Below are 16568 nucleotides of genomic sequence, written 5' to 3'. Positions count from 1 at the left end.
CCTGTACGGAGCCAGGAGACTGCCCACGGTGGTTTCCTACATCCTTCTCAACCATGCTCTGTGGTAGGGAGGCCAGCCATGACTATTCAGTTCAAGAAATACAATTTTGTAAAAACCCAGAAGTTCAGAGGAGCTCAGTGATTAGGATCCTGTGGGCTTCTGTGGGGCTACCGGGCAGACGCCGGCTCTGCTTCCTCACGGGTGGGGGGGGCCGTCAGGAGCCAGGCTGCCTCTCTCTGTGGCTGGACTGCTGCAGAAGCAGGTGAGGATGTGGGACTCAAAAACTTCCCGCTCATCCTGAACTTTTGCGGACCACAAGCCGTCCCTGAGAAGCACCCAGTCCCCTGAAGGGCTGTGGTCCAAACCACCTCTTATTATGTAAGTGCATGGGTCCCCTCCAGGCCGGGGAGCAGCAACACGCATTAGCACATATTTGCTAGAGCTCTCCTGCTGGTTGCAAAATACTGTGTCATATTTCATGGAAAGTTCTAAAGGTCACTGCTGCACTTGACTCTGAGATCGCTGTGTCGCCTCGCTGGGGCCCTCCCGTCCCTGCCCCAAGAGGTGTTTATGAGCTGGCACCTCTGCGGAGTGCCCTCCACCCTGACTCAGGCCCCCATGCCTCTGCTCCACGTCAGCCCGACACACTCATGGTCACGCACAGCCTCGTGGTGACCACAGGAACTGGAGCCTGAGTCTCTGAGTGACAAGAGGGTGATTTTTTTGGCAGAGACAAACCACCTCAGCTCACACAGCTCCACTCACACCAGCGATATCTAAGCCCACTGAGAACTGGCAGAGACAACAGTGATATCTTGCTTTTAAAAACACAGGGAAGTACTAAAAAGGTGAATTACAATGGCGAGAAGGACTTTTAGCAGGCTGAAATGCAGCACCCAGAAAGGCAGAAACCCTGCGTCTCCTTAAAATCTTGAAGGGGCATCGCACCCCCTGTGGAGGGCTCAGTGGGGCCCTTTTCTTTCGTGGTGCCTGGCATCCCTGCGGTTGCCCAGTGCCCAAGAGCACACCGGCCAGGAGCTCTGAAGGCTCTGCCGGCGAGACCCTGCCCTGACTCCAGCTGCTCCGTGGCCCAGAAGCTGAGCCCTGGGCTCGGAGCAATGACTTCCCAAAAACAGACTCTGAAGCAGTCTGGGTTTTCTGTTTAATTCTCTTTAAGTTAAATCTTACAAATGCCACCGTGCGCTGGGAGTGCACCGAAGCCTTGGAGAAGGACCTGGCTACCTCCCAGGCTCAGCGGAGAGCCCGTTTGGCCTGCGGTCTCCAACTTCCAGGTGATGGGGCAGGATTTCCAGTGTCTGGACTCGGGCTGGTCACGGAGAAACCCACCTGTTCCTGCACGTCACTCAGGAGGAAGCCCCTGGCTTAGACTGGAAGGGCTGAGCTGAAGGTTGCCTCGGATTTGCTGTTCTTATAATGAAATATGTTTGAAAACAAGGTGACAGGTAGGAAGGTTTAAAACACTCAGGCCAAACACAGCACCTTAAAGCAACGTATGTTCACTCACTGGCATGCAATTCCGAGCCATTTAGCTTATTCTTCCACATTTCTCCCGTAAGAGACCGTTTTACAGGGTTTCAAGGCAATTAAATGAGATGAAATAGCAAAAATATCCTGTAAGCTGCAGAGCAAATTTTACAAACACCGCCATTCTCTGTCCCTGAAAGCTGCCTCTCAGAAGCTCCGCTAGCTCAGGCTTAAGGCGCCCGAAAGGACCTTGTGTGAGCAGCTGCGGAAAGCCTGGGCGAGGACCGCAGGTGCCTGCGCCAGTGGCCGCTCCTGGGCACTGTGCTGAGAATTCAAAGGCTGCAGCCGGAGCCTGGGGAGAGAGCGCCGGGCTCCACGATTCGGGCCTGGCCAGGCGGCGCTTGGACTTGCAGTAGGAGCTTCATGCCTTGGCAGACCCTGCTCTGGATCTCAGAGGAGAAACCAGAGGGAATTGGCCAAGCCCCGCCCTTCAGCCCAAAGCTCAGAGCCCCAGCACTTCGTCTTTGGAATGAAGAATGAAGGCATTTTCTCGGTAACACTTGACTCTTTTTAACCACACATACTAAGAAAACCGGTTTCTTAGCAGCAAATTGTGACGGGGCAGGGAGAGGGTGGGTGCTATTCAAGGCAGGAACGCTGGCTGCCACGGAGCAGGTAGTGGCACAAGGTGAAGGTGACAGAGAGGGTGAGCAGAACTCGGGCAGAGGACGCAGACCTCCCACATCACACAGAACTTTGTCCTCATAACTCAGCAGCTGTTGGATGTGTTGACGTGTACAGGGTAATCTAACAAGGACCCTGACTCATCTATAAAGAGTGAAATTATAGTACTTAGTATCTTTCGAATAAGAAAACTGTTGGCTCAAGCCTGTAATCCCCGCACTTTGGGAGGCCGAGGTGGGTGGATCACACGAGGTCAGGAGTTGGAGACCAGCCTGGCCAACATGGTGAAACCACATCTCTACTAAAAACACAAAAAGTAGCTGAGCCTGGTAGTGATTGCCTGTAATCCTAGTTACTCAGGAGGCTGAGGCAGGAGAATCGCTTGAACCCAGAAGGTAGAGATTGTAGTGAGCCACGATTGTGCCACTATACTCCAGCCTGGGCGACAGAGTAAGACTCCGTCTCAAAAAAAAAAAAAAAGAAAAAAGAAAAAGAAAATTGTAAAGTGTGTAATGCATCTGACACTTTAAAAAGATATTTGCTCTGGGACTTCACGGCTTTAGTTCCAGAGATCCTGAAAGTTAACTCGTGTGCCTGGTTCATTCCTTGAGGCTAACAGGATTAAAAAACAAAAACAAACAAAACCCAAAATGATTCTGTCACTTGACTGTCCACTCTTTCAGACTGGCTTTATCCCAGATGTCAGCTAGTACTACACTCGCGGACGACACCCACCTCAAATTCTTTTCTACTTAAAGAATCATTGCCAAGGGGGTGATCATTGCCCCGAAAGGGGTGAAAGTCAGCTCTTGAAGGGGGCCAGAAAAACTTATTATCATTATTTTTGAGACAGTGTCTTGCTCTGTTGCCCAGGCTTGAGTGCAATGGCATAATCTCAGCTCCCAGGCTCAAGCAATCCTCCCACGTGAGCCTCCCTAATAGCTGGTATGACAGGCACGTGCCACCACGGCTGGCTACTTTTTGTAGTTTTTGTGCAGATGGGTAGAGATATAAGTGTGTAGAGATGGGTTTCACCATGTTGCCCAGGCTGGTCTCAAACTCTCGGGCTTCAGTGATCCACCTGCCTCGGCCTCCCTAAGTGCTGGGATTACAAGCATGATCCACTGTAAATGGCCAGAACTCTTACGCCTTATACACAAGGAACAGATATACTTACAGCATGTAGACAATAGATAGTGCATCTGTTTCATTAAAATTTCATAGAGATTATCAGAAAAATAGTCAGAAAAGCGTTTTAGGAGGTAATTTTCAAAAGATTGATTTTTAAAAAAGAGAACAGAAGGAAAATTGGTAAGGTGTGGGGTGTGACATTGAATTCTCTGACCTCCTCATTGTAATAAACCGCCAACATACAAGGTTTAACATTGATAAACCATAAAACAGTTGACTAGGCATATGGTTTTTAAAGGTTTCTTTGGGGGTTTCGTGAAGGAGGGTGGAAACTACTGTCTTTCAATATAAATTGTTTTGGAAGGATTGAACTACTTTGCTGAAAATTAAAATATTAAGGGGAGAAAATAGAACCAAAAAATCTGGTAAATGGTGATTCGTAACTGTAGTAGACAAAATCAGCAAGGTATGTTATCAAAAAAAATCCCTTTGGCAAAAGCTAAAATGAAAATAAAAAAGGTTGCAAAACTCCGTCATCAGCAGGGGCAAGGAGGAAAGAACATCTCTGCCGCGCCAGCTGGCCTTCACCCTTCCTCACCTGCAGGCAGGAAGATGAGCTGGGCCCTCTCACCCAACCTGCCCCCAGTGACAACAGGGAGAGAATCTGCTAATCAGTCACCGAAATTTTAAAACACAGTTTCCTGGCCTTTAGGCAACCTGGGGCTGGCTCGGATGTTTCGGAGCCTCCAAGGGTGAGGAAGAGGCTGACAGGTCTCCTCACAGAGTGCCACAGGCTAGATGTCTCCAAAGAAACTGGGCTCCCTGCCAAGCAGAAGAGATGTGGTCAAGCAAGAGAACTGGCTTAACCATCCCTCCGAAGATGAAACTCAGAAAAGAAGGCTCCGGAGGATCTGCTGTCTTTTCTCTCCCCTGCTAGAAGCTTTAAAGGGATGGTTGGATCCTGAGTCGGCCTTTTGGGCTGTAGGAAGCAGACACCTGGAGGGGCAACGAGACAGTCCCCCGTCCATCATCCTATCCTGAGGTCCCACCCTTCCCACGCCAGTCATTCCTGTGAACCAATGAACTGTAGTTCCCGGTATCCACCTCCCTCACTCTCTCCCCTTCCTCCATTTCGATAAGTATTAGTGTCTATGTGGGCCAAGAACAGAGAAGCAGACGTGAAGCTGTCTTTGGTCATCAAAACTCTGCTGTTAGTAAACATTTTTGCGCATCAAAGGATGTGATTAAGAGGGTGAAAAGCAACTCACAGAAAAAGGAGAAAATATTTGCAAGTCTATATCTAAGTATCTAGTATCCAGAATACATAAAAATCTACAACTCTACAACACAAAGACAACCTGGTTAAAAAAAATGAGCAGCTGCCTTGATTAAATATTTCTCCAAAGAAGATACACAGATGGCCAGAAGGTACAAGGGAAGACGCTAGACCTCACTAGGAAAAGGCAAATCCAAACAGCAATGACAGACCACTTCACATCCTCCAGGACGGCTACACTGAAAAAAAAGGGAAAAGAACCGGGCCAGGCGCGGTGGCTCACACTTGTCACCCCAACGTTTTGGGAGGCCGAGGTGCGCGGATCACGTGAGGTCAGGAATTGGAGACCAGCCTGGCCAAGATGGTGAAACCCCATCTCCACCAAACATACAAAAATTAGCTGGGCATGGTGGTGCGTTCCTGTAGTCCCAGCTACTCTGGAGGCTGAGGCAGGAGAATCCCTTGAACCTGGGAAGCAGAGGTTGTAGTGAGCCGAGATGGTGCCACTGCACTCCAGCCCAGGCAGCAGGGCAAGACTCCATCTCAAACAAACAAACAAACAAACAAACAAATGACTGAACTGTTGGCAAGGATGTGGAGAAACTGGAACCCTTTATGCTGCTGGTGGGAATGTAAGATGGCGCACTGTGGTCCACAGTTTGGCCATTCCTCTCCAAGTTAAACATGAAATGACCGTGTGACCCAGAAACTGCGGTCCCAGGTATATACCCTAAAGAACTGAATGTTGATGGTAGCACTATTCACAAAAGGTAGAAACAACCCAAATGGCCACTGGTGGATGACTGGGTAAGCAGAAGAGAGTCTATTCTACAATGGAATAGTAGTTAGGCACGAAAAGGAATAAAGTTCTACAAAGCGGATCAACTTTCAAAACAATCTGCTAAGTGAAGGAAGCCACACACAGAAGTCTGCATACTGCAGGGTTCCATTTACATGAAATATGCAGAATAGGCGAGTCTGGAGGGCAGACAGCAGCCTGGCATCTGCCTGGCGCTGTGGGAGGGGTAATGGAGGCTGGGGGCTAAGGGCGGTGAGCTTTCCACCTGGGGTGATGAAATAGTTCTGCGACTCAACAGGGGTGACGGTCACACAACACTGTGAGTGCCCTTCGTGTCACTGTTATATACTCTAATGCAGGAGGCTGAGGTGGGAGGATCACTTGGGCCCAGGAGGCAGAGGTTGCAGTGAGCCAAGATTGTACCACTGCACTCCAGCCTGGGTGACACAGCAAGACCCTGTCTCAAAAATAAATAAATAAATAAAAATTGTCAAGATGCTAAATTATATATTACATGCATTTTACCATAATAAAAAAGTTAAACCTACCAATACTGGAGGAAAATATGGATTAATTCTTCTACGATCTGGATTTCTAAGGATGACTAGGTATGCTCTTGCTCCTAAGAGCCATTTCCATGTCTCCTGAGAATTGCCTGTGCATGTCTTTTGCCACAGTGATTCAAAGATGCCATATATTTTTACAGCTACATGGTACTCCGCTGTGTGGCTGTAACTGCTTTATTTCGTTTGCCATACTGATTCAAAGATGCCGTATTTTTTTTTTTACAGCTATATGGTACTCTGCTGTGTAGCTGTGCCTTCTTTATTTTATTCAGCTACTCTCTTAGACTTATTTATTTTTTTGAGACAGGGTCTTGCTTTGTCACCCAGACTGGAGTGCAGGGCGATCACAGCTCACTGAAGCCTTGAACTCCTGGGCTCAAGTGATCCTCCTGCTTCAGACTCTCAAGTACCTGAGACTACAGGCCCGCGCCTCCATGCCCAGCCATTTTTAAATTTTTTTGGTAGAGGCAGGGTCTCACTATGTTGCCCACACTGGTCTTAAACTCTTGAGCTCAAGCAATCCTCCTGCCCCAGACTCCCAAAGTGCGGGGTTTACAGGTGGGAGCCACCTCGTCTAGCCAGCTACTCTCTTCCGTGTGGGCATTAGGTTGTCTCTAGTACATCTGCTGAGAAGGCCTAGAAGCAATAACACCCTAGGAGCAACACGCACATGTAAACACTATTTGCCACTAAAAGTAACAAGGGCTCCTTAGAGCAATGCCTAACTCCAGGGCTGGGGTGGGGGGTGTGCAAGGTCAGCCGGAAAGCCAGGAAGTGCCCACAGCGTGATGGGGACTTGACATTTCCTCATATGAGGAAAGTCAGAGGACACAGTGACGAGCCTGAAGAGGTTCCTCCTGGCCATGTCTAGGCCAATTTGAGCATTAAAAACATGATAATGAAGACATGGAATCAACCTAAATGCCCATCAATGACAGACCAGATAAAGAAAATGTAGTACATATATCCCATGGAATATTATATAGCCATAAAAACAAACGAGCTTATGTCTGTGGTGGGAACATGGAGGCCATCAGCCTTAGCAAGCTGACACAGGAACAGAAAACGAAATACTGCGTGTTCTCACTTATAAGCGGGAGCCAAATAATAAGAACTTATGAACACAAAGAAGAAAACTGCAAACACTGGGGTCTACTTATGAGGGGGAGGGTGGGAGGAGGGAGAGGACCAGAAAAGATACCTATTAGGTACTGAGCTTAATATGTGATGAAATACATGGGTGATGAGACAATATGTACAAGAAACCCCTGTGCCACATCGTTATCTATGTACCAAGTCTTCGCATGTACTCCCAAACCTAAAATAAAAAATTTTTAACATACGTGATAATGACAAATTGTAAGACATGGGATAGGATTCCAATCCATGGGTCCATAAACACACACACACACACACACACACACACACACACATACACACACACACACGGAGAGAAGGAAACCTCTTCTTTAAAGTAGAATTCCAACCAGTCAGAGTATAATTCCTGATAAATTTAGAAAATCATCTTTTGGTAATTACTGCAGTCATAATTCCGGTAAGAAACATGGATCGATCGTGAAACCAGTAAGTGAAAGTTTGATGAGAAAGAAAATATTTACAGAATCCCGAAGTAGCTCTGCCTGAAACCCTCACTGCTGACAGGGGGGAAAATAAGCCCTTCATTTTATTTAATTTTTTATTTATTTTTTTGAGACAGAGTCTCGCTCTGTTGCCCAGGCTGGAGTGCAGGGGCATGATCTTGGCTCACTGCAACCTCTGCCTCCCGGGTTCAAGCGATTCTCCTGCCTCAGCCTCCTGAGTAGCTGGGATTACAGGTGCTTACCACCATGCCCAGCGAATGTTTTCGTATTTTCAGTAGAGATAGGATTTCACCATGTTGGTCAGGCTGGTCTCGAACTCCTGGGCTCAAGCGATCCACCTACCTTGGCCTCTCAAAGTGCTAGGATTACAGGTGTGAGCCACCGCGCCCGGCCATAAGCCCTTTATTACAGAACTAAACGGTGGCAGATGCCCCCTTCACTAAGTGACCAGCGTCCACTTCACCAGGAAGGTGTCACAGTCGCATCGGGTACTCCTGCTGGGATGCCCAGGGCAGCACACAGATGGGTGGACGCCCTCCTGAGGGTACAGGCTGACTCTGATGGTGAGGAAATGGCAGGAGACACAGCAACTGGCCGGTGTCCCCCTGAAAACTGCTAAAGCCATGACAGATGAGACGGGACTGAGGAGCGGCTCCAGATGAAGACACTGAAGAGAAAGGACAATGGAACAAAACACGTGACTGGGGGTCTCCTTTCCTGAGAAATGACACCCGTGAGGCAAGGTGCAAAAGGTGGAGTCTGCAGCTTAGCCGACAGTACGATATTAGTGCTAATTTCCTGATTTTTGACAATTATACTGTGGTTAGGAGAATCACCTTGTTTTTATGAAATATCCACTGATATATTTAGGGGTAAAGGGATATGATGTCTGCAAATTCCTCTCAGGGGTACAGAGTTCATATAAACACACAGCAAGAGATCGTGAGAAATGAGATATGAGCACATCTGGTAAAATGCTAACATCAGGCGATCTGGGTGAAGAGGATATGATAACTCTTTGTATTATTTTTGTGACCTTACGTTTGAAATTATCAAAATAAAGTATTATTTATTTTTTAATAATTTTTTTTTTTTTTAAGAGACAGAGTCTCACCATGTTGCCCAGGCTGGTCTTGAACTCCTGGGCTCAAGCAATCCACCTATCTTGGCTTTCCAAAGTACTGGGATTACAGGCATGAGCCACCTCGCCCAGTCCTAAAATGTTATTTTTTAAAAGGAATTAAGAAACACAGGCTGGGCACGGTGGCTCATGTCTGTAATCTCATCACTTTGGGAGGCCAAGGCAGGAAGATCACTTAAGCCCTGGAGTTTGAGACCAGCCTGGGCAACATGGAAAAACCCCATCTCTACAAAAACTTAAAAGATCAGCCGGGAATGATGGTGTATACCTGCAGGCCCAGCTACTCAGGAGGTTGGGGTGGGAGGATCACTTGAGCTGCAGTGAGCTGAGATCGCACCACTGCATTCCAGCCTGGGACACAGAGCAACACCCTGTCTCAAAAAAAAAAAGAAAGAGAACAGAAGTACAGTGAACCTGTGTGTTAAGAGCATGTGTTGTGCGGCCTTTTACCATCTCCCAAGGTGGGCTCATCACCGAAGCAGGCCCTGAGAGGACCAGAGGATTCTCTCACTCGCTGAGGGCAAGGAGATTCTTCCAGGAACTGTTATTGGCTTCTCCCAAATAATAACTGCCTGGACACACAGGACATGCAGGCCAGCCCAGGCTGGGGATATCTGCCAGGCTGGCGCCAGAGGGCGCTGTCCCCGGGGACTACACGGGGTGCCAGGCCACATAACTGTGCAGTGCGTTGGCTGAACTTTTCAGGAAACTTGGATGCCACACATGCTTTCCCTTTCTTTGTGGGCAGGCAAGATGAGTCACGTTTTTCTAGAGTCAGATCGGCCCGGTATTCAGACCTCATCAGCTGCCCTGGCCCGGAAGGCTCCAGCTGCGGTGAGTGATGCCCACGCCGGCTGGGCGAGCGCTGTGGCTTAGGGTGGCCTTGGGCAAGCCAGAGTCCATCTTTTTTTGTCGGGCACGGGGTAAAGCTCACAGTAATTCTGGATCATGGCAACATCTGGGGACAGTCCCAGGCCCTTTGTACAACTCACAGGGTGCAGCCCCGAGGGAGGCTGGGCTCTGGCTTCACACGGTCCCTGCTCTCCTGCGTCCCCACACCTCAGCTGCACCCCACCCGTCAGCACTTCTCCAGGCCCTACCTTGGAGGCCCCTAATTCTCACCTCCCTTCCTTCCCGTGGCCACTGTGGGATGGGGATGCTGGAGCAGAGACCTGAAGGAAGGGACTTCAGCTGGGTCCATCTGCAGGAAGGGTCGCTGCAGGTTCTCTGAGAGGCAGGCTCTGGGATGGATGTGAGCGCGTTGGACGTTCATCAGGGAGTGCTCTTGGGCCTGACAGAGGGGCACTGAAGACCCGTGAGGCCCCTACAGAGAGTTCTGGAACTCCCTTGCCCCTTCAGAGCTGACCGTAGCTAAAGGTCGGGGGCTGGTCCTTCCTGTCCGTACATCAGCCGGTTACTGGGCGCAGCTCTGGGAGGGGCTGGAGTCTGGCGAGGTGGCTAGTAGCTGAGGGCCGTCTGTCACGCCCGGCAGCTGGGAGTGAGTTCCTCATTCTGGAAGGAATGAGGAATCTGGGAGGCACAGCACGGCCTCAAGGGTGTTCTGTTCCAGGGTGTTCAGAGCAGAGGCCTGGAGGACAGCTTAGCATCTCGGGGGGCCGGAGCAGAGGAACGCAGGGTGGGCGTGCACCAGACGAAGGCAGAGCCAGCCCAGGACCAGACCTCAGAGGGCCTCAGAGGCCATGTGTGGTAGGACTCGGAGCTTTAATTTAAATGTGCTGGGGAGGCATCAGAGGGTTGGACAGCGGACCACATGATCAGATTTCTGTTTCAAAAAGAGGAGTTGGCAAACGACTGCCCAGTAGCCAAATCCTGCTGGCCACCTGCTTTTAGGAATGCCGCTGGAACACAGCTGCTCCATTAGTTTACACTTTGTCTACGGCTTCGTAGCTGCAAAAGAGACCACGTGGCCTTCAAAGCCTAAGATATTTACCACATGGCTTTTTACGGGAAACATTTGTCAACTCCTGTTTTGAGAGATCCCTCTCCTTGCTGGGCAGAGTCATTTCCAAGGCAGCAAGGGGGCTCCCACGGGGGCCAGGGCCCCTCATGACCCCCCAGTACCCACCCCCATGCCTAAACTATGCAGTTCAGCAGTGGCTTGTGTCTTTGGTATTAATGATAGAAATGCACACACAGGGTTCCTCCAGGGGGCGACAGGGCCCTCCCAGCTGGAAGTGGAGAAAGGCCCTCAGGGTCTCTACCTGTGTGCCTCGGGGTCTCCCATCCCCCACCGCTCTCTCCTGCTTCTAGGCCTCTCCTCCTGGACCGCCAGTGACGCCTGCAGCCACAGGGCCCTCCGCCCCCGAAGCAGGTCTCACCTTGCTGCATCGGTACAGCCACACAGAGCCCCGGGGCCTCCCTGAAAATGAGAAGTAAAATGACCATGCGCAGGACATGTGAGCCACGTCCCAGGAGCGCCAGTCACACACGTGACTGCAACAAAGGAAGTGTGGGTTCCTTTCAACACAGGAGCCACCAGAGCTTCCCTGGGAACCCCTCTGCTTCCAAGGCACCAGAGGTTTCCTGTCCCTGCAACGCTGGGGGGGGGAAACCTAGATGGATTTCTGGGTACATCCCAGGCACCCAGCTCCGCACATGGCTCAGGTACACACAAGGACTCAGTGTCGCCCCAGGTGAGCGGGTACCCCGAGCTGCTCTCACACCCAATCCTCGCCCTTGGCCACTCTGCCTGGATGCAGGAGCTGACCTCTGACCCCTGTTGCCACGTGTCCCGGCTCCCGCTGGGCAGGGCACAGGGAGACACTTGGGCAGCATCTGACCATAGCTCCAGCCCCTTTGACTCCTGTTCCTGCCAGACAGACCGACCGGGGCTCCCGGTTCCAGCCCACCAGGGCTCCCACCTGGGGTGGGAAAGGATTTTCCCTTCTCATCGCTGGGTCACTTCCCAAACTCTAGTCTGGCGTCTCAGTTCTTTCCTCACCTTGAGAACCACGCAGCCACACCATCAGAACCGGAACCTGCTCGTATTAAATGACATCTGTTTTTAGTACGCAGAGTAACCCTCTTCCAGGTATGACCTGGGCTGACAGCTGAGCTAGGGCCATCTGCGGGAGACGATGCCAAAGGGGTCGGCGCCATGGTTCCGCAGAGTAACCGGCAGCGAGCTTCAGGCCTAAATGCCAGAGGCCTAAAATTACTTGAGCCTGACCCCCCGGGTTTTGGTTTTGCTCTCTATTTAGGGACAATGGCCCTATTGATGCTCGCCCGCTGAACCGCTGCCTGCTGTTTGGAGTGGGTGCTCCTCAGCCCCGGGAGCGCTTGGCATGGAAACGCTAGGTTTGGAGGCTCTAAATTAAAGCCTTAAGAGCTTGGGCTCATTCCTCCATACACAGTACAAAACCTTTGGCATTTTATGGGAAAACAGACTTTTATTTGAAAAATAAACTCAAGTTGCTGGGATAGAAAGGAAGAGCTGTCTGTGATCCAATGCTGAAATGGTGTGAAAGGACCCGAAGTTTTACAAGTTAAATAAACTTCTCTGAAAGTCTCATTCGAATTTCAAACAGTGCTCAGCACAGAACCTCTGAAAAAGATCCCCAGATGTAGCAGAACGAGCCGCTCCAGGGTGCAGGTCAGCCATGTGGAATGGGAGATTCGGATTCAACCACAAACAGAGAAAATTAAATTCCTTTTGGATGTTCAAAATACACATGACCTCGGTCACAGTTGTGAGCTAGTCTTGGAAACGATGGGGAAAAGCTCCCATTCCACATCTAGGGCAGAAACCCAGCACGTCTTCCATCTGGCGGAGTCTCTGTGCCTAAGAACTCCCCAAAGCAGACTCGCCTCAAAGGCATTCCACATGCATTCTGCCGTCCTCTGACCATCTAGGGTGGTATTTTCCAAGTTGCAACCACTGCCCTCCACCCCACGCCATCATGAGGTCAACCGCGTGGGTCTGATAAAGCAGCTGAAACAACAGAACAGAAAATAAAATACATAGTCGGGGGGTAATATTGCTTTGTAAAAAATGGGGTTTTGCTGATATGTTGTATGTGCTGAGGGATGACATCAACTGCATTTGGTCCTGCGGGCTGCAGTCAAAAAGTTTTCAAACCCCTGCTGTGATGAAGCCCCGTGGCCTCATTCACCATCTCACTGCCCTAAATCTCCCTCCCTGGGTGGCTGTAAACCCTCTGGCTGTCAGGGTACATTCTCTGCCCTCTGCTTGTCCCTACCAGACACCGTGGGGCAGGACCTAGAGTAGCCTTTGGTGTAAACGAAGTAGGTGGCTGTCCAGGTCGGTGATTTCCAACTGTTTCCTTTTTCTCTAGTAGGACAAAGATAATGTCCGAACATCCAGCAGGGTTGATTTCGTCGGCAGCAGTTACCAGGAATGCCCTGCTGCCCCCATTGGACGAGATGCCATTTCTTGCTCTGTGGGGGCCATCTGGCCAAAGGCCACCTCGTCTCACTCCCCAAAAGCCACTACTGCATGGTTTTAGGGTTGTGGGAAGACAATCGCTTCCAAAAAGAGTATCTGTCGCATCTGATTTTGATGCTAAGAATTCTCTCTTAGTTATACAATAAATGTGTCAACGACCCCCGAAGTATGCCGCCTTTAAGGTCTATAATGCCCGTCTTAAATATCTTTGCCAGAACCTTTTCCATCTGAGGGAGGAAGGAAAAGGATAAAGACTTGTTGCGCTCTAGGAGCTGGGGGCGCACAGACAGGAAGCCGATCAGGGAGCTCCAAGGTCCCCAGAGACACGCGTTCTTCCCACATGGGGTGACCGTCTGTGTACCCCGAAGGTACGACCCTGAGGGCACAGATGAGTCCTGGGGGATGAGGAGCTATGGACCGGAAGGGCCTGGGGAAATAAGAGGCAGGTGCATGAAAACCCCAATACGTGGTTTTTAACAAGACAAGAAGGCAATAGGAAGTTAGCACGAGAGAACACAGACGGCAGAGAGACTAAAATAACAGCAACATTTCAGGGCGCGGGCAGGTTGCGCCAGGCAAGCAGAATCCAGTAAGGCTTTCTGGAGCGGGCAGGACTCGAAGCAGGCCGCCAAGGAGGTGGCCCACACTAACGAATCTCCAGGTCCACTGCAGGGACTCCGCGCTGTTCACCCCAGCCCTCTCTCTACTGTCTCTTCCCTGCGCAGCTGACAGGCAGCTCACCACATGGCAAGTCCCTCCCCGATCGCTCAATCAAAGCCTGGAATCCTGACCGTCCTGCAAGCCCCGCCCCCCTGCCTGACCTCACTCCTGCACTTGGTTCTGGCCACACCGACCAGCTCCTGGCAGGCTCAGACGCTGCTCCTGCCTCCGGACGTCTGCTTACGGGTCCCTCCGCCAGGCGCGCCGTGGCCTCCACCTGTCCTCTCCCAGGCTCCATCTCACCACTGGCCACACGTCATGGCCATCTCATCACGTCAGCGGCCGTGGCTGCCTTTCCCACAAAGAGCAGCACCCTGCAGCCCCCCTCTCCTTCCACTGTTTTTCCTCTTGGCACCTGGGATGCACAGCTGGCGCTTTTCCACATATGGTACCGATTGTCCCTAGAATGGAATCCCCACGCGGGCAGGGATGGGCTCATTCACTGCTGCGTCCCCAGGGCCCAGCACGTAGCAGGTTCTCACGGAACATAGCGCAGGTGAATGTCCTCCGTGTGAGGGACTCCGCTTTGAAAGGCCTGGGCAGACAGGTATCCTTGCTCCTAACACCTGCCTTCTTCTGTCTGGGAGGTACATTTGAAGGTGAACATCTCCATGCTGGAAAAAACCCAGGCAGGAAGGATCCCTGCTTATTTCCCCCAGGCAGAACCGACCTGCTCCCAGCACCAGACTCGGTGTGTGAGGCTATGTCACCCCCTAGTGGTGACTCTGTCACAAAGCCAGAAAAACCAGTGATGTGCTCAGCCTGGCCAGCTGTTCCCAGGGCCAAGGGGACCCAGACCTGCTCCCTCACCCACGCTTTTTCTGTGAGTGAAATCAGATGTAAACAACATTCAGAAAATAAAGGTGAGAAGGCCTCCAGTATTGAGGCCACGTTGTCCTGAACAAAGGAGCGATTTCTTCCTGCCAGTCGGGCTCCCGCTTGAGCAGCTGTCCCAAGATGTTGACTGCGGCGGGGTGGCATCAAGTGATTCCCACAGAGCTTTTCCGTTCATTGCAGATTATGTGGGAATTCGTCCAAAATTAGCCTTTTCTCTTTTTAGAAAAGGAAGCTCAGATGGGGGGCGGTCGGAGAGAACCTAGAAGTGAATACACAGCAGGCAGAGCTCAGAGCTGAGCAGCTCGGTCTACCAGAAGCCTGTCTCGATCAGCTTCCTTGCTTACTTTGTCTTCGAGAGGCTTTTTTTCTTGCTTGCTTTGAAGCAGAGTCTTGCTCTGTCCCCAGGCTGGTGTGCTATGGCATGATCTTGGCTCACTGCAACCTCCACTGCCCAGGTTCAAGCAATTCTCCTGCCTCAGCCTCCCAGGTAGCTGGGATTACAGGCATGTGCCACCACACCCAGCTCTCTTTTTTTTTTAGTAGAGACAAGGTTTCACCATGTTGGCCAGGCTGGTCTTGAACTCCCGACCTCAGGTGATCCACCCACTCTGGCCTCCCAAAGTGCTGGGATTACAGGCATGAGCCACTGTGCCCGGCCAAAAGAGTTTTTTTTAAAAGCTGGGACCACCCTATAGAATGAAGCTTCTGTTCATGTGCACTTAGCATGTCCTCTGCCCCCAGACCTCCGCGTGGCTCTCTCTGACTCCACTGTGGTCTCCTTACCAGAGAAGACTTCCCTTCCATTCTATCCAAAGCAGCACCCACCTGGCTACCCACCCTCTCACTCTACTTTTGTTTCCTTGACAGCATGGGGGCAGTTAAAGTCTGTCTGTGCTCTCATGCCCCCCCGCTCCCACCCTCTGTCTGGAAGATTCCAGACTAGCTCTGCCATCTTGGCCATGAGTGCCTTCAGCCAAACAGCAAGCCTTGTCTACAGCTCACCTGGGTCAAGGAGATGTGTCAGGACACAGTTAGGGTGGCTTAACGGCACTTACAGAAAAACGTAACTAAGGATGCTTATCACCTACAATAGCGAAGAGTTGGTAGGCAGGCAGTTGCAAAGAGGTCAGCTTAGTGAAGCTGCCTTTGCAAAAGTATGACAGTTAAGAGAAATCTGACATCGTTAATTCCATATCACTTCTGACCTCCAAGTGTCCTTGGTCATTCCTGGGCACACACAGGCCAAGCTCACTTTGGGAGAAAGTTAGTGGCAAGGATGACAATAGCCCTTCCCCAAACTAAAATGCCATTGTAAAACTAATGAGAGGCCACAGGTTAGGATTATGAGACGGGCCTGAATTCTGCTAAGATGTAGCTGTAGTTAAATGCTAACTAGCCATCGTCCCAAGCTCACAAGATCTGTAACTTCCCCCATGCCTCCTGTAGATAGGTCACTGTTGTAGAAGCTAAGATTGGCCTTTTGAGATTGCTGGAAAAGAGGCGAACTATGCCAAGCCTCCTCTGTGTTCCGGGCAGGCCAGCCCACGCACATCCACCAGCGCCTCTGAGCTGTGCCTGGAAGAAGCCGCGCACCTTCGGCCAGGACGAGCGGCTGGCTTGCAGGTTTGGCGTGTATCAGGATTGGACTCAAGCCCCCTGAAGCTCACTGCTAAACACTGAAGGGTGGGGGACACAAGAGAGGTCTGTCTGCGACCTTAGGAAGCATCCTTTACAGAGTGGACAGCACATTCACATGCATGCCCACAGTGCAGCTCCCTGACTGACGGCTGGCAGGTCCGGGAGGACGAGCAACCTCATCACGACCATGGGGACACCTGGGAGGCTCATTTGCCCAAAGCAAATGAGCCAGTAGCCTGAGCTAGACAAAAGCCAGCACTAGAG

The 16568-nt window shown here is 50.9% G+C and overlaps 1 protein-coding gene across 6 annotated transcripts in view; it reads right to left on the bottom strand.

Annotated features, from left to right (window-relative positions):
* The window catches only part of PRKAG2 (protein kinase AMP-activated non-catalytic subunit gamma 2), a 328214-nt gene that overhangs the window by 196437 nt on the left and 115209 nt on the right, over positions 1-16568 (bottom strand). The window lies entirely within an intron of this gene.

The sequence above is a fragment of the Saimiri boliviensis genome, chromosome 10 (genome assembly GCF_048565385.1).
Source record: "Saimiri boliviensis isolate mSaiBol1 chromosome 10, mSaiBol1.pri, whole genome shotgun sequence".
In the NCBI taxonomy this organism is placed as follows: Eukaryota; Metazoa; Chordata; class Mammalia; order Primates; family Cebidae; genus Saimiri; species Saimiri boliviensis.
The sequence above is the reverse complement of the archived record's forward strand: the minus strand, read 5'-3'. Positions and strand labels throughout refer to the sequence as shown.